Source organism: Schistocerca nitens, chromosome 4, assembly GCF_023898315.1.
Source record: "Schistocerca nitens isolate TAMUIC-IGC-003100 chromosome 4, iqSchNite1.1, whole genome shotgun sequence".
NCBI classification, from domain to species: domain Eukaryota; kingdom Metazoa; phylum Arthropoda; class Insecta; order Orthoptera; family Acrididae; genus Schistocerca; species Schistocerca nitens.
The window spans coordinates 271149399-271167068 of NC_064617.1; the positions used below are offsets into that span (position 1 = coordinate 271149399).

Consider the following 17670-nt stretch of genomic DNA (forward strand, 5'->3'; position numbering starts at 1 on the left):
TTCGCGTTCTGACATTAAAGTGTAGGCGCCGACTCACACTTTCTCCAGGCGCGAACTGTCTAGTATTTTTGATATTTATATCGTTTAACGCTAATATATAACTGAGAGATAATGATTACGCAATATTTTGCTCGATTAGACGTCTTTAGCCAGGCAGAGTATAATACTTTTCCTTAAGTTATGGGAATAGAAAGATCGTGAAAGGGGGTATAGCTCAGTCGTAGAGCATTCGACTGCAGATCGAGAGGTCCCCGGTTCAATCCCGGGTGCCCCCTTCATTTTTCAGTATCTCGAAAAAACAAATGACGGTTGTCGCGGTGAGTTGCAAATAACATGTTTCAGATGCACTCCGCACGCCATACCGAAGGCTTTGGAGCAACATTTCAATGGGGGGATCGCAGCCCAGGCTCTTGCAGGTCATCGTCCTCCCGCCATGCGGTCGAACTGTACGAAATCCACTTGCTTGGGGGAAGAATCTTGTACACTGAATTTTATAGAATATGGTGATAGGCAAAAGTTTTCGTGTACTGCTGCACGGAGAAACAAAAATTGGAGGAGCTGGGATTTGAACCCAGGACTTTCTGCATGCGAAGCAGACACTCTACCACTGAGTTACACCCCCGCCAGAGCAACTACATCTGGGACGAGTCTCTCGTGGATCCTACTGTCATTATTTCTTAGGTTTGAACGGTACAGTAAGTGTTCGAGGAACCTATTCATGACACGACCTCAGCAGCGTCGACTCCGTGGCGCAACGGTAGCGCGTCTGACTCCAGATCAGAAGGTTGCGTGTTCAAATCACGTCGGGGTCACAGTGAAATTTTCGTTTACGAAAGCCATAGGCGAGTATGTCAGTTTAATCAGATACCAAACGATTACAGAGAACGGACGAACAGAACTTGCTTGAAAAAAGCTACTAGTGCAATTTTCGCGTTCTGACATTAAAGTGTAGGCGCCGACTCACACTTTCTCCAGGCGCGAACTGTCTAGTATTTTTGATATTTATATCGTTTAACGCTAATATATAACTGAGAGATAATGATTACGCAATATTTTGCTCGATTAGACGTCTTTAGCCAGGCAGAGTATAATATTTTTCCTTAAGTTATGGGAATAGAAAGATCGTGAAAGGGGGTATAGCTCAGTCGTAGAGCATTCGACTGCAGATCGAGAGGTCCCCGGTTCAATCCCGGGTGCCCCCTTCATTTTTCAGTATCTCGAAAAAACAAATGACGGTTGTCGCGGTGAGTTGCAAATAACATGTTTCAGATGCACTCCGCACGCCATACCGAAGGCTTTGGAGCAACATTTCAATGGGGGGATCGCAGCCCAGGCTCTTGCAGGTCATCGTCCTCCCGCCATGCGGTCGAACTGTACGAAATCCACTTGCTTGGGGGAAGAATCTTGTACACTGAATTTTATAGAATATGGTGATAGGCAAAAGTTTTCGTGTACTGCTGCACGGAGAAACAAAAATTGGAGGAGCTGGGATTTGAACCCAGGACTTTCTGCATGCGAAGCAGACACTCTACCACTGAGTTACACCCCCGCCAGAGCAACTACATCTGGGACGAGTCTCTCGTGGATCCTACTGTCATTATTTCTTAGGTTTGAACGGTACAGTAAGTGTTCGAGGAACCTATTCATGACAAGACCTCAGCAGCGTCGACTCCGTGGCGCAACGGTAGCGCGTCTGACTCCAGATCAGAAGGTTGCGTGTTCAAATCACGTCGGGGTCACAGTGAAATTTTCGTTTACGAAAGCCATAGGCGAGTATGTCAGTTTAATCAGATACCAAACGATTACAGAGAACGGACGAACAGAACTTGCTTGAAAAAAGCTACTAGTGCAATTTTCGCGTTCTGACATTAAAGTGTAGGCGCCGACTCACACTTTCTCCAGGCGCGAACTGTCTAGTATTTTTGATATTTATATCGTTTAACGCTAATATATAACTGAGAGATAATGATTACGCAATATTTTGCTCGATTAGACGTCTTTAGCCAGGCAGAGTATAATATTTTTCCTTAAGTTATGGGAATAGAAAGATCGTGAAAGGGGGTATAGCTCAGTCGTAGAGCATTCGACTGCAGATCGAGAGGTCCCCGGTTCAATCCCGGGTGCCCCCTTCATTTTTCAGTATCTCGAAAAAACAAATGACGGTTGTCGCGGTGAGTTGCAAATAACATGTTTCAGATGCACTCCGCACGCCATACCGAAGGCTTTGGAGCAACATTTCAATGGGGGGATCGCAGCCCAGGCTCTTGCAGGTCATCGTCCTCCCGCCATGCGGTCGAACTGTACGAAATCCACTTGCTTGGGGGAAGAATCTTGTACACTGAATTTTATAGAATATGGTGATAGGCAAAAGTTTTCGTGTACTGCTGCACGGAGAAACAAAAATTGGAGGAGCTGGGATTTGAACCCAGGACTTTCTGCATGCGAAGCAGACACTCTACCACTGAGTTACACCCCCGCCAGAGCAACTACATCTGGGACGAGTCTCTCGTGGATCCTACTGTCATTATTTCTTAGGTTTGAACGGTACAGTAAGTGTTCGAGGAACCTATTCATGACAAGACCTCAGCAGCGTCGACTCCGTGGCGCAACGGTAGCGCGTCTGACTCCAGATCAGAAGGTTGCGTGTTCAAATCACGTCGGGGTCACAGTGAAATTTTCGTTTACGAAAGCCATAGGCGAGTATGTCAGTTTAATCAGATACCAAACGATTACAGAGAACGGACGAACAGAACTTGCTTGAAAAAAGCTACTAGTGCAATTTTCGCGTTCTGACATTAAAGTGTAGGCGCCGACTCACACTTTCTCCAGGCGCGAACTGTCTAGTATTTTTGATATTTATATCGTTTAACGCTAATATATAACTGAGAGATAATGATTACGCAATATTTTGCTCGATTAGACGTCTTTAGCCAGGCAGAGTATAATATTTTTTCTTAAGTTATGGGAATAGAAAGATCGTGAAAGGGGGTATAGCTCAGTCGTAGAGCATTCGACTGCAGATCGAGAGGTCCCCGGTTCAATCCCGGGTGCCCCCTTCATTTTTCAGTATCTCGAAAAAACAAATGACGGTTGTCGCGGTGAGTTGCAAATAACATGTTTCAGATGCACTCCGCACGCCATACCGAAGGCTTTGGAGCAACATTTCAATGGGGGGATCGCAGCCCAGGCTCTTGCAGGTCATCGTCCTCCCGCCATGCGGTCGAACTGTACGAAATCCACTTGCTTGGGGGAAGAATCTTGTACACTGAATTTTATAGAATATGGTGATAGGCAAAAGTTTTCGTGTACTGCTGCACGGAGAAACAAAAATTGGAGGAGCTGGGATTTGAACCCAGGACTTTCTGCATGCGAAGCAGACACTCTACCACTGAGTTACACCCCCGCCAGAGCAACTACATCTGGGACGAGTCTCTCGTGGATCCTACTGTCATTATTTCTTAGGTTTGAACGGTACAGTAAGTGTTGGAGGAACCTATTCATGACAAGACCTCAGCAGCGTCGACTCCGTGGCGCAACGGTAGCGCGTCTGACTCCAGATCAGAAGGTTGCGTGTTCAAATCACGTCGGGGTCACAGTGAAATTTTCGTTTACGAAAGCCATAGGCGAGTATGTCAGTTTAATCAGATACCAAACGATTACAGAGAACGGACGAACAGAACTTGCTTGAAAAAAGCTACTAGTGCAATTTTCGCGTTCTGACATTAAAGTGTAGGCGCCGACTCACACTTTCTCCAGGCGCGAACTGTCTAGTATTTTTGATATTTATATCGTTTAACGCTAATATATAACTGAGAGATAATGATTACGCAATATTTTGCTCGATTAGACGTCTTTAGCCAGGCAGAGTATAATATTTTTCCTTAAGTTATGGGAATAGAAAGATCGTGAAAGGGGGTATAGCTCGGTCGTAGAGCATTCGACTGCAGATCGAGAGGTCCCCGGTTCAATCCCGGGTGCCCCCTTCATTTTTCAGTATCTCGAAAAAACAAATGACGGTTGTCGCGGTGAGTTGCAAATAACATGTTTCAGATGCACTCCGCACGCCATACCGAAGGCTTTGGAGCAACATTTCAATGGGGGGATCGCAGCCCAGGCTCTTGCAGGTCATCGTCCTCCCGCCATGCGGTCGAACTGTACGAAATCCACTTGCTTGGGGGAAGAATCTTGTACACTGAATTTTATAGAATATGGTGATAGGCAAAAGTTTTCGTGTACTGCTGCACGGAGAAACAAAAATTGGAGGAGCTGGGATTTGAACCCAGGACTTTCTGCATGCGAAGCAGACACTCTACCACTGAGTTACACCCCCGCCAGAGCAACTACATCTGGGACGAGTCTCTCGTGGATCCTACTGTCATTATTTCTTAGGTTTGAACGGTACAGTAAGTGTTCGAGGAACCTATTCATGACAAGACCTCAGCAGCGTCGACTCCGTGGCGCAACGGTAGCGCGTCTGACTCCAGATCAGAAGGTTGCGTGTTCAAATCACGTCGGGGTCACAGTGAAATTTTCGTTTACGAAAGCCATAGGCGAGTATGTCAGTTTAATCAGATACCAAACGATTACAGAGAACGGACGAACAGAACTTGCTTGAAAAAAGCTACTAGTGCAATTTTCGCGTTCTGACATTAAAGTGTAGGCGCCGACTCACACTTTCTCCAGGCGCGAACTGTCTAGTATTTTTGATATTTATATCGTTTAACGCTAATATATAACTGAGAGATAATGATTACGCACTATTTTGCTCGATTAGACGTCTTTAGCCAGGCAGAGTATAATATTTTTCCTTAAGTTATGGGAATAGAAAGATCGTGAAAGGGGGTATAGCTCAGTCGTAGAGCATTCGACTGCAGATCGAGAGGTCCCCGGTTCAATCCCGGGTGCCCCCTTCATTCTTCAGTATCTCGAAAAAACAAATGACGGTTGTCGCGGTGAGTTGCAAATAACATGTTTCAGATGCACTCCGCACGCCATACCGAAGGCTTTGGAGCAACATTTCAATGGGGGGATCGCAGCCCAGGCTCTTGCAGGTCATCGTCCTCCCGCCATGCGGTCGAACTGTACGAAATCCACTTGCTTGGGGGAAGAATCTTGTACACTGAATTTTATAGAATATGGTGATAGGCAAAAGTTTTCGTGTACTGCTGCACGGAGAAACAAAAATTGGAGGAGCTGGGATTTGAACCCAGGACTTTCTGCATGCGAAGCAGACACTCTACCACTGAGTTACACCCCCGCCAGAGCAACTACATCTGGGACGAGTCTCTCGTGGATCCTACTGTCATTATTTCTTAGGTTTGAACGGTACAGTAAGTGTTCGAGGAACCTATTCATGACAAGACCTCAGCAGCGTCGACTCCGTGGCGCAACGGTAGCGCGTCTGACTCCAGATCAGAAGGTTGCGTGTTCAAATCACGTCGGGGTCACAGTGAAATTTTCGTTTACGAAAGCCATAGGCGAGTATGTCAGTTTAATCAGATACCAAACGATTACAGAGAACGGACGAACAGAACTTGCTTGAAAAAAGCTACTAGTGCAATTTTCGCGTTCTGACATTAAAGTGTAGGCGCCGACTCACACTTTCTCCAGGCGCGAACTGTCTAGTATTTTTGAAATTTATATCGTTTAACGCTAATATATAACTGAGAGATAATGATTACGCAATATTTTGCTCGATTAGACGTCTTTAGCCAGGCAGAGTATAATATTTTTCCTTAAGTTATGGGAATAGAAAGATCGTGAAAGGGGGTATAGCTCAGTCGTAGAGCATTCGACTGCAGATCGAGAGGTCCCCGGTTCAATCCCGGGTGCCCCCTTCATTTTTCAGTATCTCGAAAAAACAAATGACGGTTGTCGCGGTGAGTTGCAAATAACATGTTTCAGATGCACTCCGCACGCCATACCGAAGGCTTTGGAGCAACATTTCAATGGGGGGATCGCAGCCCAGGCTCTTGCAGGTCATCGTCCTCCCGCCATGCGGTCGAACTGTACGAAATCCACTTGCTTGGGGGAAGAATCTTGTACACTGAATTTTATAGAATATGGTGATAGGCAAAAGTTTTCGTGTACTGCTGCACGGAGAAACAAAAATTGGAGGAGCTGGGATTTGAACCCAGGACTTTCTGCATGCGAAGCAGACACTCTACCACTGAGTTACACCCCCGCCAGAGCAACTACATCTGGGACGAGTCTCTCGTGGATCCTACTGTCATTATTTCTTAGGTTTGAACGGTACAGTAAGTGTTCGAGGAACCTATTCATGACAAGACCTCAGCAGCGTCGACTCCGTGGCGCAACGGTAGCGCGTCTGACTCCAGATCAGAAGGTTGCGTGTTCAAATCACGTCGGGGTCACAGTGAAATTTTCGTTTACGAAAGCCATAGGCGAGTATGTCAGTTTAATCAGATACCAAACGATTACAGAGAACGGACGAACAGAACTTGCTTGAAAAAAGCTACTAGTGCAATTTTCGCGTTCTGACATTAAAGTGTAGGCGCCGACTCACACTTTCTCCAGGCGCGAACTGTCTAGTATTTTTGATATTTATATCGTTTAACGCTAATATATAACTGAGAGATAATGATTACGCAATATTTTGCTCGATTAGACGTCTTTAGCCAGGCAGAGTATAATATTTTTCCTTAAGTTATGGGAATAGAAAGATCGTGAAAGGGGGTATAGCTCAGTCGTAGAGCATTCGACTGCAGATCGAGAGGTCCCCGGTTCAATCCCGGGTGCCCCCTTCATTTTTCAGTATCTCGAAAAAACAAATGACGGTTGTCGCGGTGAGTTGCAAATAACATGTTTCAGATGCACTCCGCACGCCATACCGAAGGCTTTGGAGCAACATTTCAATGGGGGGATCGCAGCCCAGGCTCTTGCAGGTCATCGTCCTCCCGCCATGCGGTCGAACTGTACGAAATCCACTTGCTTGGGGGAAGAATCTTGTACACTGAATTTTATAGAATATGGTGATAGGCAAAAGTTTTCGTGTACTGCTGCACGGAGAAACAAAAATTGGAGGAGCTGGGATTTGAACCCAGGACTTTCTGCATGCGAAGCAGACACTCTACCACTGAGTTACACCCCCGCCAGAGCAACTACATCTGGGACGAGTCTCTCGTGGATCCTACTGTCATTATTTCTTAGGTTTGAACGGTACAGTAAGTGTTCGAGGAACCTATTCATGACAAGACCTCAGCAGCGTCGACTCCGTGGCGCAACGGTAGCGCGTCTGACTCCAGATCAGAAGGTTGCGTGTTCAAATCACGTCGGGGTCACAGTGAAATTTTCGTTTACGAAAGCCATAGGCGAGTATGTCAGTTTAATCAGATACCAAACGATTACAGAGAACGGACGAACAGAACTTGCTTGAAAAAAGCTACTAGTGCAATTTTCGCGTTCTGACATTAAAGTGTAGGCGCCGACTCACACTTTCTCCAGGCGCGAACTGTCTAGTATTTTTGATATTTATATCGTTTAACGCTAATATATAACTGAGAGATAATGATTACGCAATATTTTGCTCGATTAGACGTCTTTAGCCAGGCAGAGTATAATATTTTTCCTTAAGTTATGGGAATAGAAAGATCGTGAAAGGGGGTATAGCTCAGTCGTAGAGCATTCGACTGCAGATCGAGAGGTCCCCGGTTCAATCCCGGGTGCCCCCTTCATTTTTCAGTATCTCGAAAAAACAAATGACGGTTGTCGCGGTGAGTTGCAAATAACATGTTTCAGATGCACTCCGCACGCCATACCGAAGGCTTTGGAGCAACATTTCAATGGGGGGATCGCAGCCCAGGCTCTTGCAGGTCATCGTCCTCCCGCCATGCGGTCGAACTGTACGAAATCCACTTGCTTGGGGGAAGAATCTTGTACACTGAATTTTATAGAATATGGTGATAGGCAAAAGTTTTCGTGTACTGCTGCACGGAGAAACAAAAATTGGACGAGCTGGGATTTGAACCCAGGACTTTCTGCATGCGAAGCAGACACTCTACCACTGAGTTACACCCCCGCCAGAGCAACTACATCTGGGACGAGTCTCTCGTGGATCCTACTGTCATTATTTCTTAGGTTTGAACGGTACAGTAAGTGTTCGAGGAACCTATTCATGACAAGACCTCAGCAGCGTCGACTCCGTGGCGCAACGGTAGCGCGTCTGACTCCAGATCAGAAGGTTGCGTGTTCAAATCACGTCGGGGTCACAGTGAAATTTTCGTTTACGAAAGCCATAGGCGAGTATGTCAGTTTAATCAGATACCAAACGATTACAGAGAACGGACGAACAGAACTTGCTTGAAAAAAGCTACTAGTGCAATTTTCGCGTTCTGACATTAAAGTGTAGGCGCCGACTCACACTTTCTCCAGGCGCGAACTGTCTAGTATTTTTGATATTTATATCGTTTAACGCTAATATATAACTGAGAGATAATGATTACGCAATATTTTGCTCGATTAGACGTCTTTAGCCAGGCAGAGTATAATATTTTTCCTTAAGTTATGGGAATAGAAAGATCGTGAAAGGGGGTATAGCTCAGTCGTAGAGCATTCGACTGCAGATCGAGAGGTCCCCGGTTCAATCCCGGGTGCCCCCTTCATTTTTCAGTATCTCGAAAAAACAAATGACGGTTGTCGCGGTGAGTTGCAAATAACATGTTTCAGATGCACTCCGCACGCCATACCGAAGGCTTTGGAGCAACATTTCAATGGGGGGATCGCAGCCCAGGCTCTTGCAGGTCATCGTCCTCCCGCCATGCGGTCGAACTGTACGAAATCCACTTGCTTGGGGGAAGAATCTTGTACACTGAATTTTATAGAATATGGTGATAGGCAAAAGTTTTCGTGTACTGCTGCACGGAGAAACAAAAATTGGAGGAGCTGGGATTTGAACCCAGGACTTTCTGCATGCGAAGCAGACACTCTACCACTGAGTTACACCCCCGCCAGAGCAACTACATCTGGGACGAGTCTCTCGTGGATCCTACTGTCATTATTTCTTAGGTTTGAACGGTACAGTAAGTGTTCGAGGAACCTATTCATGACAAGACCTCAGCAGCGTCGACTCCGTGGCGCAACGGTAGCGCGTCTGACTCCAGATCAGAGGGTTGCGTGTTCAAATCACGTCGGGGTCACAGTGAAATTTTCGTTTACGAAAGCCATAGGCGAGTATGTCAGTTTAATCAGATACCAAACGATTACAGAGAACGGACGAACAGAACTTGCTTGAAAAAAGCTACTAGTGCAATTTTCGCGTTCTGACATTAAAGTGTAGGCGCCGACTCACACTTTCTCCAGGCGCGAACTGTCTAGTATTTTTGATATTTATATCGTTTAACGCTAATATATAACTGAGAGATAATGATTACGCAATATTTTGCTCGATTAGACGTCTTTAGCCAGGCAGAGTATAATATTTTTCCTTAAGTTATGGGAATAGAAAGATCGTGAAAGGGGGTATAGCTCAGTCGTAGAGCATTCGACTGCAGATCGAGAGGTCCCCGGTTCAATCCCGGGTGCCCCCTTCATTTTTCAGTATCTCGAAAAAACAAATGACGGTTGTCGCGGTGAGTTGCAAATAACATGTTTCAGATGCACTCCGCACGCCATACCGAAGGCTTTGGAGCAACATTTCAATGGGGGGATCGCAGCCCAGGCTCTTGCAGGTCATCGTCCTCCCGCCATGCGGTCGAACTGTACGAAATCCACTTGCTTGGGGGAAGAATCTTGTACACTGAATTTTATAGAATATGGTGATAGGCAAAAGTTTTCGTGTACTGCTGCACGGAGAAACAAAAATTGGAGGAGCTGGGATTTGAACCCAGGACTTTCTGCATGCGAAGCAGACACTCTACCACTGAGTTACACCCCCGCCAGAGCAACTACATCTGGGACGAGTCTCTCGTGGATCCTACTGTCATTATTTCTTAGGTTTGAACGGTACAGTAAGTGTTGGAGGAACCTATTCATGACAAGACCTCAGCAGCGTCGACTCCGTGGCGCAACGGTAGCGCGTCTGACTCCAGATCAGAAGGTTGCGTGTTCAAATCACGTCGGGGTCACAGTGAAATTTTCGTTTACGAAAGCCATAGGCGAGTATGTCAGTTTAATCAGATACCAAACGATTACAGAGAACGGACGAACAGAACTTGCTTGAAAAAAGCTACTAGTGCAATTTTCGCGTTCTGACATTAAAGTGTAGGCGCCGACTCACACTTTCTCCAGGCGCGAACTGTCTAGTATTTTTGATATTTATATCGTTTAACGCTAATATATAACTGAGAGATAATGATTACGCAATATTTTGCTCGATTAGACGTCTTTAGCCAGGCAGAGTATAATATTTTTCCTTAAGTTATGGGAATAGAAAGATCGTGAAAGGGGGTATAGCTCAGTCGTCATTCTGGCTTTAGCCGTCGCCGCGGTCGGACGTGCTTGTTGTTTGCTCCGCACACGTTTGCGCTATCGCCGGTGTTTGTGTTTACCTACAGCTGTCTGTGCGTTTTCGTAGTATTATTGCATTTGGTGGTCCTGATAAGTGTTTTTGAAGTGTTATTGTCCGTTCTCCGTTTCGTTCTTCGTGGCGATTTCGGTTTTTACCGGAAGTTCGTCGGCACAGAAGACCATGTCTGACACCGTCCGGAAAAATACGTTAGTCTTCTCGTTCGAGAAGGAAACCCGGCCGGTCCAACCCACTGCACTGGAGATCCATGACTGGCTCACAGAGGTAATCTGTATCAATTCTGACTCTGTTCACACTACGCAGTTAGATGCTGAAAAATACTGTGTTTATGTTAAATTTCTGAACTCCGTGACTGTCGATAAGTTGCTTGCAAAATGGGGTAATTCTGTTGAATTTGTTCATCGAGATGGTTCACAAAGTAATGTGTCTGTACGAAAAGCTGATATCATGTACACCAATGTGAGGATTTTAAATGTTCCTATCGAAGTTGACAATCAGTTGATCAAAGACGCTCTCTCTAAATATGGGGAAGTTAAATCCATCTATAACGAAAGATGGTCGAAGCTGTACAAGATACAGTGTTATAATGGCATTAGGTCCGTCGAAATGGAGGTGAAAGCCAATATTCCGTCCCATATATCTGTTGCAGGTCATAAAGCACATGTTGTTTATTCTGGACAGGAGCGTACGTGTAATATTTGTAACGAGATAGGTCATTTCAGACAAGATTGTCCACGCCGTGTTTTTGTCCTCCGAAATAATCTAACACAGCGTCACAAACTGACCCTTAGCGACGTCTTACCAAGCGGCGACTCCCCTCCTTCTGCTAATGACAGTGGTGCAGGTACTTCTACAATGCCCGCTATGACTAACACAGAGTTCCCACCTCTGAAAGTGATAACGAGTCACCCTTCTGTTCCCGAATGCGATCTTCAGAATAAGAAACGACCGTTGGAAGCGACTGATGACGGCTCGGACGGCGAGTCCTCCCGCAATTCCCCCTCCACCCGCAAACAGAAGCAGTGCGACGCAGATATGTTAGAGGAAACAGACAGTACATGTATGGACGTGCCGACAGCGGCAAGGGCAACCCAACCGCTGTCGGCGGCCGCACAGGTACCAACAGACCACGGAGACGACGCAGTAACGGTTGTCGCGGCGACGGACGAGCCGCACTCCGAACCCCATGAGGTGGCGGAGCAGAACCGCATTCACGAACTCACCGACCCCCAACCAACCGATTCAGTCAGTGCCCTGGAGTTAGTGCCGGAAGGACAAGGAAGTGGAAGTCATAAACAGGACACTGTTGAGGCAGCTTCGGTCTCAACGGTGGTGAAGATAGACAACGCGAAGGACGGCGCGTTGAACCAAGATGTCCAAAGACGTAGACTCAAACCGCAACCTAATCTCAAAGCTTCCCGTAAGCAAAGCAAGCAACAACCTGGACAAGATGACACAACGGCCAAGAATGTCCTGTATGAAATTATTACGGAAAAACCTAAGGATGTACCTTCAAGTAACATTAGTGATGGAAAGTCTCTTTGCAAAACTAAAACCCGAGAACTTAGGAATACTCCACCAAACTGAGGATCACAATTCAACAAAAAAAAAGGGAAAAAACAAATACCGTCGACCCGCTTTATGTTCTGATTGTACTATTGTCTTAGTCATTTTTCGGAGGAACCAAAAGCAGTGTTTCACGTATTTTCCGTACTCATAGGTATTTCTCTGTAGATTATTCTTGTAGGAGCTTGTTGAAGTGAAATAGTTTATCCCTTCTAGAAGCGGCACAGCTCCCCGTTTTTATCATTATTTTACTATTTTTTTATTCCTTTATGTACATTTTTCTGTAAACTAAATGTCCCAGGCGTATACACTTGCAACTATCAATATTAACAGGATTACATCGGCGACTAAAATTGCAGCGCTCAAAGAGTACCTATATGAGTCAGGGACGGACATCGTTTTCCTACAAGAAGTTGTACTCACTAACCTTACAGTGCCAGGATATTTGTCTATTTTAAATGTCTCGCTTGACACTAACATAGGGACAGCAATTTTAGTCCGGGAGGGGATCCCTGTCACAGATATTGAAAGATTGGACTCCGGCAGAGCGATAGGTATAAAAGTCTTTGGTTTTACTCTTATCAATCTGTATGCCCCTTCCGGCACATCCAATAGAATGGAAAGAGCACAGTTCTTTAAAGAAGAGATCATTTATTTATTGCGGAAAAACCCAAAGGATCTTATAATCGGCGGTGATTTTAATTGTGTGATCAATAAAAAAGACCAGGTTCCAAATTTTAATAACTGCACTGAACTGAAGCGTTTTGTCACTGTTTTACAGCTTAGAGATGCTTGGGAAATGACGTATCCCACATTTGTGGCTTTCACATATATCGGTCCTCAATCACGAAGTAGAATTGACAGACTCTACATATCGCAAAGTCTAGTCAGCTCTTTCATTAAAGCGGAGACGACTCCTGTCTACTTTTCTGATCATAGTGCCGTGCTTGCTACCGTCAGCCTTACTGCGCAACCTACTCGTCGTTTCAGAAATCAATGGCACCTTAACATGTCACTGATGCAGGAAGACGGACTAGAAGAAAGTTTGACAGACGCGTGGGCCATGTGCCTCCGCTCCGTAAACAGGCATGTCTCAGTACTAGACTGGTGGTGCAACAGGGCAAAGCCTAAACTGCGAAAAGTTCTCATTCATTATGGTGCACAACGATCGAAAGACTTGAAAAATTCCATAGAATTTTATTACACCGTGCTGAGAAATCTATATGAGCAGGCAGACACTTCCAACATCCGTCTGGCAGATATCAAGCGAACCAAGGCCAAATTGCTCAGCATTAAAAGACAGCAGATGGAGGGTCTGAAAATAAAATCAAAGGCTAAAACAGTCGTGGAGGATGAACATGCTTCCTTGTACCATCTACTGAGGCACGAACGAAATAGGAGACGCACCTTCATCGATGGACTTCAGTCTGAAAATGGCGAGACACTCATGACTCAGAGAGACATCGTCAATGCAGTGCACAAGTATTACGAAGACCTATACTCAGTCAGTCCGGTATGCGAAGAGTCCTTCGGTGGGTACCTTAGTTCCATAGCTCCTCAGGTGTCGGACGAGGAAAACGAAAACCTTCTCGTCGAGTGTACTAACGAAGAAATCTACAGAACCATCTGCAAGTCTCCTTTGAAGAAATCACCGGGACCGGATGGTTTGCCTGTTGAATTTTATATACGATACTGGCCTTTGATTGGTGACATGTTTACCCGAATGACGAACGAGGTACTTCAGGGAAAACAGATACCTTCTGTTTTTAAAGAGAGCACAATAGTACTCATTCCAAAAAATACTGCAAAAACAAATCTTAATAACTTTCGTCCTATCTCTCTGTTAAACTCCGATTATAAAATCATCGGCAGAATTATAAACAACAGACTCTCACAGCTCGCTACAAAGATAGTAAGCTCACACCAGTCATGCGTTCCTAATAGGAGTATTTTTAAAAGCATAGCTGAATATAGAGATGTAATTGCAATCACTGCTGTGACCAACATAAAATGTGCTATCATGTTTATTGACTTCCAGAAAGCTTTTGATCGTGTGGATCATAGATTCCTTAATGCCACACTGAAGAAAATAGGTTTTAATGAGCGCGTCCTAAGTGTGATTAGCAATATCGCAACAGGAATCAGCGCTTGTATATCAGTCAACAGCCAGAGGACAAAGCAGGTCCAGATCAGGCGTGGCGTGCCTCAAGGAAGCCCCCTCTCAATGCTCCTCTTCGTGCTGTCTTTAGAGCCTTTTCTCCGCAGTGTTCATGTCAGCCTGACTGGCCTCACATTATCTGGTCACCGAACTGTTATAAACGCCTATGCCGATGATGTCGGAGTCGTACTGCGTAATGCCGAAGACATTTCGAAATTGGAAATACTAATTAAGAAGTACTGTAGCGTCTCCGGAGCGAGTGTCAACGCAAACAAAAGCAAACTTTTAAACCTACGGGGATTCCAACACACCACATTAGCCTGGGCCACAAAAGTCACCCAGTGCAAAGCACTGGGAATAACGCTGACGCCTTGTCCATTGAAAATGGCAGCTATCAACTGGAGAAATACGTCAGGACAAATTCTTGGAACAACAAGAGAAAACCTCTCCCGTAATATGAACCAGGTTCAGAGGGTACTTTTCATTAACAACTGCCTCCTCTCCAAAGGTTACTTTACAGCACAGATCTTCCCGTTACCGAAAATGATTGGAAAACAGATAATGTCTACCATTGCCAGTTATCTGTGGAGAGGTGAAATATTCCGAGTAGATGCAGCAACAGCGACCTTAGATCCCAGGAATGGAGGTTTAGGTTTAGTTGACATTAGAAATAAGGCGTCTGCACTTTTTATAAAAAGGACCGCCACTATCCTTAGCGACCACGCTGACAGCATTACAACTAAATTATTTGAAGTTGTCAGGCCTGCAAGTCTACAACCACCGGTGAATGTGCAAAAAATAAATAACCGGCTCCAGCACGTTCGAGTATATTTCGTGGAACTCAGCTATCTTGGCACTGCAATAATCAACTCACGACGGATCACGGCCCGCGATATTCTGTGTCATCGAAGGAAAATGGAGGGGAGAAACAAATTAGAAAGCAAATACCCACATTTTGATTGGGACGCCATATGGGAAAATATTCATATGCGTGGTCTTCCATCCGACGTCAAATCGACGTGGTATAAAACAGTGAATGGGACCATCAGCACTAATGAAAGGCTACATGCAATCGGCATTAGCGAAACGAATCTATGTCTCAAATGCAAACTGATCGATACCCTAGTGCACAGATTAACGTGCGGTGGGAATCTACACATTTGTAATTGGATTCGAGAACAACTTGCATTTCTTACGAGGTCTTCGGTAGAAAATTTTCCCCCTGTGACGTTCCTCAGGCCTCAGACTCGCTATTTTCCCGCAGCAAAAAACAACTCCGTCCACTGGTTAATGGGACACTATGTGAATTACGTAATTAATCACCTGGGAACTGACAATTCCATTGAGTTTTACGTGAACTTGAAGTTTGCTTTTTATAGAGCCCTGAAATATAAAGATCACAAGAAGAACTACGGCAATATGCTAAAAATAGTATTTGAGCGACTGGGCATTGGTTGACACGCAGCTGAGATAAACACAATTCATTTCTTTAAGCGAATGGACGCTTGTTTTCTAAAAACCAGGAAAAAAAAAATTACAATTTTGTAGCTTCATATTACCATCAATTATACTCTGCTAACACAGAAGGCTATTTTGTTCATTCCACAGCAGAAGCCGAAAAAAAAAAGAAAAAAAAAAGTTAAAAAGAAAAAAAAAGGAAAAAAATTAACAAAAAAAACAAAAAATCACCACCGTAGGGTACAGATAATTTCTTTTTTACGACTTTATTACTAACATGGAAGTCTCATTTTTTTTTTTAATGGAAGAGGATTTTTCTTTTTTTATTATTATTATTATTATTATACCTATCACGAAGACAATAAGGCTATGGCAATAGTGCCTTACCATAATATTTATTTTTTGCATTCAATGGAGTTTCTTCCCTTACACGACCAAAAAAAAAAAAGCGACAGTAAAACAAACAAAGTAATAAAAAAAACTAGAACAAGAGCAAACAAATATACACAATCAGCATCCATTGCTTCATGCATTACTTTTCTGTTACAAAGAGGCATGTTTTTTGTTGTCAAGAAGCAGTGGGAATAAGGAAAAACTATATATATCAAATAAATAAATACCACACACGCTACAAGCTATCAGCTTCAATTGCTAATGCCTCAACATGAACTAAATTTTTGGTCTAAAAAGAAGGGTCAATCGGTTCAGGAGTACGATGAACACAAAGCATAGCTTGCATAATCAGTCAAGAATATTATAATGAAGCAACTCAGCAACGGGACTGGGGGGAGACATCGCGGCCAGGCCTCAAGTCTCAGACCCCTGCCCGTTTTGCCTCCACCTGCCTCATGCTGTTATGTTTCTAACATTTAAAAAAAAAAAAAAAAAGTCGTAGAGCATTCGACTGCAGATCGAGAGGTCCCCGGTTCAATCCCGGGTGCCCCCTTCATTTTTCAGTATCTCGAAAAAACAAATGACGGTTGTCGCGGTGAGTTGCAAATAACATGTTTCAGATGCACTCCGCACGCCATACCGAAGGCTTTGGAGCAACATTTCAATGGGGGGATCGCAGCCCAGGCTCTTGCAGGTCATCGTCCTCCCGCCATGCGGTCGAACTGTACGAAATCCACTTGCTTGGGGGAAGAATCTTGTACACTGAATTTTATAGAATATGGTGATAGGCAAAAGTTTTCGTGTACTGCTGCACGGAGAAACAAAAATTGGAGGAGCTGGGATTTGAACCCAGGACTTTCTGCATGCGAAGCAGACACTCTACCACTGAGTTACACCCCCGCCAGAGCAACTACATCTGGGACGAGTCTCTCGTGGATCCTACTGTCATTATTTCTTAGGTTTGAACGGTACAGTAAGTGTTCGAGGAACCTATTCATGACAAGACCTCAGCAGCGTCGACTCCGTGGCGCAACGGTAGCGCGTCTGACTCCAGATCAGAAGGTTGCGTGTTCAAATCACGTCGGGGTCACAGTGAAATTTTCGTTTACGAAAGCCATAGGCGAGTATGTCAGTTTAATCAGATACCAAACGATTACAGAGAACGGACGAACAGAACTTGCTTGAAAAAAGCTACTAGTGCAATTTTCGCGTTCTGACATTAAAGTGTAGGCGCCGACTCACACTTTCTCCAGGCGCGAACTGTCTAGTATTTTTGATATTTATATCGTTTAACGCTAATATATAACTGAGAGATAATGATTACGCAATATTTTGCTCGATTAGACGTCTTTAGCCAGGCAGAGTATAATATTTTTCCTTAAGTTATGGGAATAGAAAGATCGTGAAAGGGGGTATAGCTCAGTCGTAGAGCATTCGACTGCAGATCGAGAGGTCCCCGGTTCAATCCCGGGTGCCCCCTTCATTTTTCAGTATCTCGAAAAAACAAATGACGGTTGTCGCGGTGAGTTGCAAATAACATGTTTCAGATGCACTCCGCACGCCATACCGAAGGCTTTGGAGCAACATTTCAATGGGGGGATCGCAGCCCAGG

The 17670-nt window shown here is 44.7% G+C and overlaps 36 non-coding genes across 36 annotated transcripts; 24 read left to right on the forward strand and 12 right to left on the reverse strand.

The window, feature by feature from the left end:
- Positions 1 to 203: 203 nt before the first annotated feature.
- Trnac-gca (transfer RNA cysteine (anticodon GCA)) lies at positions 204 to 275 on the forward strand. Its single transcript has one exon. It is a non-coding gene; the product is annotated as a tRNA-Cys (tRNA).
- A 275-nt stretch (positions 276 to 550) lies between these two features.
- Trnaa-cgc (transfer RNA alanine (anticodon CGC)) lies at positions 551 to 622 on the reverse strand. The gene has a single exon. It is a non-coding gene; the product is annotated as a tRNA-Ala (tRNA).
- A 118-nt stretch (positions 623 to 740) lies between these two features.
- Positions 741 to 812, forward strand: Trnaw-cca (transfer RNA tryptophan (anticodon CCA)). Its single transcript has one exon. It is a non-coding gene; the product is annotated as a tRNA-Trp (tRNA).
- Positions 813 to 1130: 318 nt separating this feature from the next.
- Trnac-gca (transfer RNA cysteine (anticodon GCA)) lies at positions 1131 to 1202 on the forward strand. Its single transcript has one exon. It is a non-coding gene; the product is annotated as a tRNA-Cys (tRNA).
- Positions 1203 to 1477: 275 nt separating this feature from the next.
- Trnaa-cgc (transfer RNA alanine (anticodon CGC)) lies at positions 1478 to 1549 on the reverse strand. The gene has a single exon. It is a non-coding gene; the product is annotated as a tRNA-Ala (tRNA).
- Positions 1550 to 1667: 118 nt separating this feature from the next.
- Trnaw-cca (transfer RNA tryptophan (anticodon CCA)) lies at positions 1668 to 1739 on the forward strand. The gene has a single exon. It is a non-coding gene; the product is annotated as a tRNA-Trp (tRNA).
- A 318-nt stretch (positions 1740 to 2057) lies between these two features.
- Trnac-gca (transfer RNA cysteine (anticodon GCA)) lies at positions 2058 to 2129 on the forward strand. The gene has a single exon. It is a non-coding gene; the product is annotated as a tRNA-Cys (tRNA).
- Positions 2130 to 2404: 275 nt separating this feature from the next.
- On the reverse strand, positions 2405 to 2476 carry Trnaa-cgc (transfer RNA alanine (anticodon CGC)). Its single transcript has one exon. It is a non-coding gene; the product is annotated as a tRNA-Ala (tRNA).
- A 118-nt stretch (positions 2477 to 2594) lies between these two features.
- Positions 2595 to 2666, forward strand: Trnaw-cca (transfer RNA tryptophan (anticodon CCA)). The gene has a single exon. It is a non-coding gene; the product is annotated as a tRNA-Trp (tRNA).
- A 318-nt stretch (positions 2667 to 2984) lies between these two features.
- Positions 2985 to 3056, forward strand: Trnac-gca (transfer RNA cysteine (anticodon GCA)). Its single transcript has one exon. It is a non-coding gene; the product is annotated as a tRNA-Cys (tRNA).
- A 275-nt stretch (positions 3057 to 3331) lies between these two features.
- Trnaa-cgc (transfer RNA alanine (anticodon CGC)) lies at positions 3332 to 3403 on the reverse strand. The gene has a single exon. It is a non-coding gene; the product is annotated as a tRNA-Ala (tRNA).
- A 118-nt stretch (positions 3404 to 3521) lies between these two features.
- On the forward strand, positions 3522 to 3593 carry Trnaw-cca (transfer RNA tryptophan (anticodon CCA)). Its single transcript has one exon. It is a non-coding gene; the product is annotated as a tRNA-Trp (tRNA).
- Positions 3594 to 3911: 318 nt separating this feature from the next.
- Trnac-gca (transfer RNA cysteine (anticodon GCA)) lies at positions 3912 to 3983 on the forward strand. Its single transcript has one exon. It is a non-coding gene; the product is annotated as a tRNA-Cys (tRNA).
- Positions 3984 to 4258: 275 nt separating this feature from the next.
- On the reverse strand, positions 4259 to 4330 carry Trnaa-cgc (transfer RNA alanine (anticodon CGC)). The gene has a single exon. It is a non-coding gene; the product is annotated as a tRNA-Ala (tRNA).
- Positions 4331 to 4448: 118 nt separating this feature from the next.
- Positions 4449 to 4520, forward strand: Trnaw-cca (transfer RNA tryptophan (anticodon CCA)). Its single transcript has one exon. It is a non-coding gene; the product is annotated as a tRNA-Trp (tRNA).
- A 318-nt stretch (positions 4521 to 4838) lies between these two features.
- On the forward strand, positions 4839 to 4910 carry Trnac-gca (transfer RNA cysteine (anticodon GCA)). The gene has a single exon. It is a non-coding gene; the product is annotated as a tRNA-Cys (tRNA).
- A 275-nt stretch (positions 4911 to 5185) lies between these two features.
- On the reverse strand, positions 5186 to 5257 carry Trnaa-cgc (transfer RNA alanine (anticodon CGC)). The gene has a single exon. It is a non-coding gene; the product is annotated as a tRNA-Ala (tRNA).
- Positions 5258 to 5375: 118 nt separating this feature from the next.
- Trnaw-cca (transfer RNA tryptophan (anticodon CCA)) lies at positions 5376 to 5447 on the forward strand. The gene has a single exon. It is a non-coding gene; the product is annotated as a tRNA-Trp (tRNA).
- A 318-nt stretch (positions 5448 to 5765) lies between these two features.
- Trnac-gca (transfer RNA cysteine (anticodon GCA)) lies at positions 5766 to 5837 on the forward strand. Its single transcript has one exon. It is a non-coding gene; the product is annotated as a tRNA-Cys (tRNA).
- Positions 5838 to 6112: 275 nt separating this feature from the next.
- On the reverse strand, positions 6113 to 6184 carry Trnaa-cgc (transfer RNA alanine (anticodon CGC)). The gene has a single exon. It is a non-coding gene; the product is annotated as a tRNA-Ala (tRNA).
- Positions 6185 to 6302: 118 nt separating this feature from the next.
- Positions 6303 to 6374, forward strand: Trnaw-cca (transfer RNA tryptophan (anticodon CCA)). The gene has a single exon. It is a non-coding gene; the product is annotated as a tRNA-Trp (tRNA).
- Positions 6375 to 6692: 318 nt separating this feature from the next.
- Positions 6693 to 6764, forward strand: Trnac-gca (transfer RNA cysteine (anticodon GCA)). Its single transcript has one exon. It is a non-coding gene; the product is annotated as a tRNA-Cys (tRNA).
- Positions 6765 to 7039: 275 nt separating this feature from the next.
- Positions 7040 to 7111, reverse strand: Trnaa-cgc (transfer RNA alanine (anticodon CGC)). Its single transcript has one exon. It is a non-coding gene; the product is annotated as a tRNA-Ala (tRNA).
- Positions 7112 to 7229: 118 nt separating this feature from the next.
- On the forward strand, positions 7230 to 7301 carry Trnaw-cca (transfer RNA tryptophan (anticodon CCA)). The gene has a single exon. It is a non-coding gene; the product is annotated as a tRNA-Trp (tRNA).
- Positions 7302 to 7619: 318 nt separating this feature from the next.
- On the forward strand, positions 7620 to 7691 carry Trnac-gca (transfer RNA cysteine (anticodon GCA)). The gene has a single exon. It is a non-coding gene; the product is annotated as a tRNA-Cys (tRNA).
- Positions 7692 to 7966: 275 nt separating this feature from the next.
- On the reverse strand, positions 7967 to 8038 carry Trnaa-cgc (transfer RNA alanine (anticodon CGC)). The gene has a single exon. It is a non-coding gene; the product is annotated as a tRNA-Ala (tRNA).
- A 118-nt stretch (positions 8039 to 8156) lies between these two features.
- Trnaw-cca (transfer RNA tryptophan (anticodon CCA)) lies at positions 8157 to 8228 on the forward strand. The gene has a single exon. It is a non-coding gene; the product is annotated as a tRNA-Trp (tRNA).
- Positions 8229 to 8546: 318 nt separating this feature from the next.
- On the forward strand, positions 8547 to 8618 carry Trnac-gca (transfer RNA cysteine (anticodon GCA)). Its single transcript has one exon. It is a non-coding gene; the product is annotated as a tRNA-Cys (tRNA).
- Positions 8619 to 8893: 275 nt separating this feature from the next.
- Positions 8894 to 8965, reverse strand: Trnaa-cgc (transfer RNA alanine (anticodon CGC)). The gene has a single exon. It is a non-coding gene; the product is annotated as a tRNA-Ala (tRNA).
- Positions 8966 to 9083: 118 nt separating this feature from the next.
- On the forward strand, positions 9084 to 9155 carry Trnaw-cca (transfer RNA tryptophan (anticodon CCA)). Its single transcript has one exon. It is a non-coding gene; the product is annotated as a tRNA-Trp (tRNA).
- A 318-nt stretch (positions 9156 to 9473) lies between these two features.
- Trnac-gca (transfer RNA cysteine (anticodon GCA)) lies at positions 9474 to 9545 on the forward strand. The gene has a single exon. It is a non-coding gene; the product is annotated as a tRNA-Cys (tRNA).
- A 275-nt stretch (positions 9546 to 9820) lies between these two features.
- On the reverse strand, positions 9821 to 9892 carry Trnaa-cgc (transfer RNA alanine (anticodon CGC)). The gene has a single exon. It is a non-coding gene; the product is annotated as a tRNA-Ala (tRNA).
- Positions 9893 to 10010: 118 nt separating this feature from the next.
- Trnaw-cca (transfer RNA tryptophan (anticodon CCA)) lies at positions 10011 to 10082 on the forward strand. The gene has a single exon. It is a non-coding gene; the product is annotated as a tRNA-Trp (tRNA).
- A 6804-nt stretch (positions 10083 to 16886) lies between these two features.
- On the reverse strand, positions 16887 to 16958 carry Trnaa-cgc (transfer RNA alanine (anticodon CGC)). The gene has a single exon. It is a non-coding gene; the product is annotated as a tRNA-Ala (tRNA).
- Positions 16959 to 17076: 118 nt separating this feature from the next.
- Trnaw-cca (transfer RNA tryptophan (anticodon CCA)) lies at positions 17077 to 17148 on the forward strand. The gene has a single exon. It is a non-coding gene; the product is annotated as a tRNA-Trp (tRNA).
- Positions 17149 to 17466: 318 nt separating this feature from the next.
- Positions 17467 to 17538, forward strand: Trnac-gca (transfer RNA cysteine (anticodon GCA)). Its single transcript has one exon. It is a non-coding gene; the product is annotated as a tRNA-Cys (tRNA).
- The last annotated feature ends 132 nt before the right edge of the window (positions 17539 to 17670 follow it).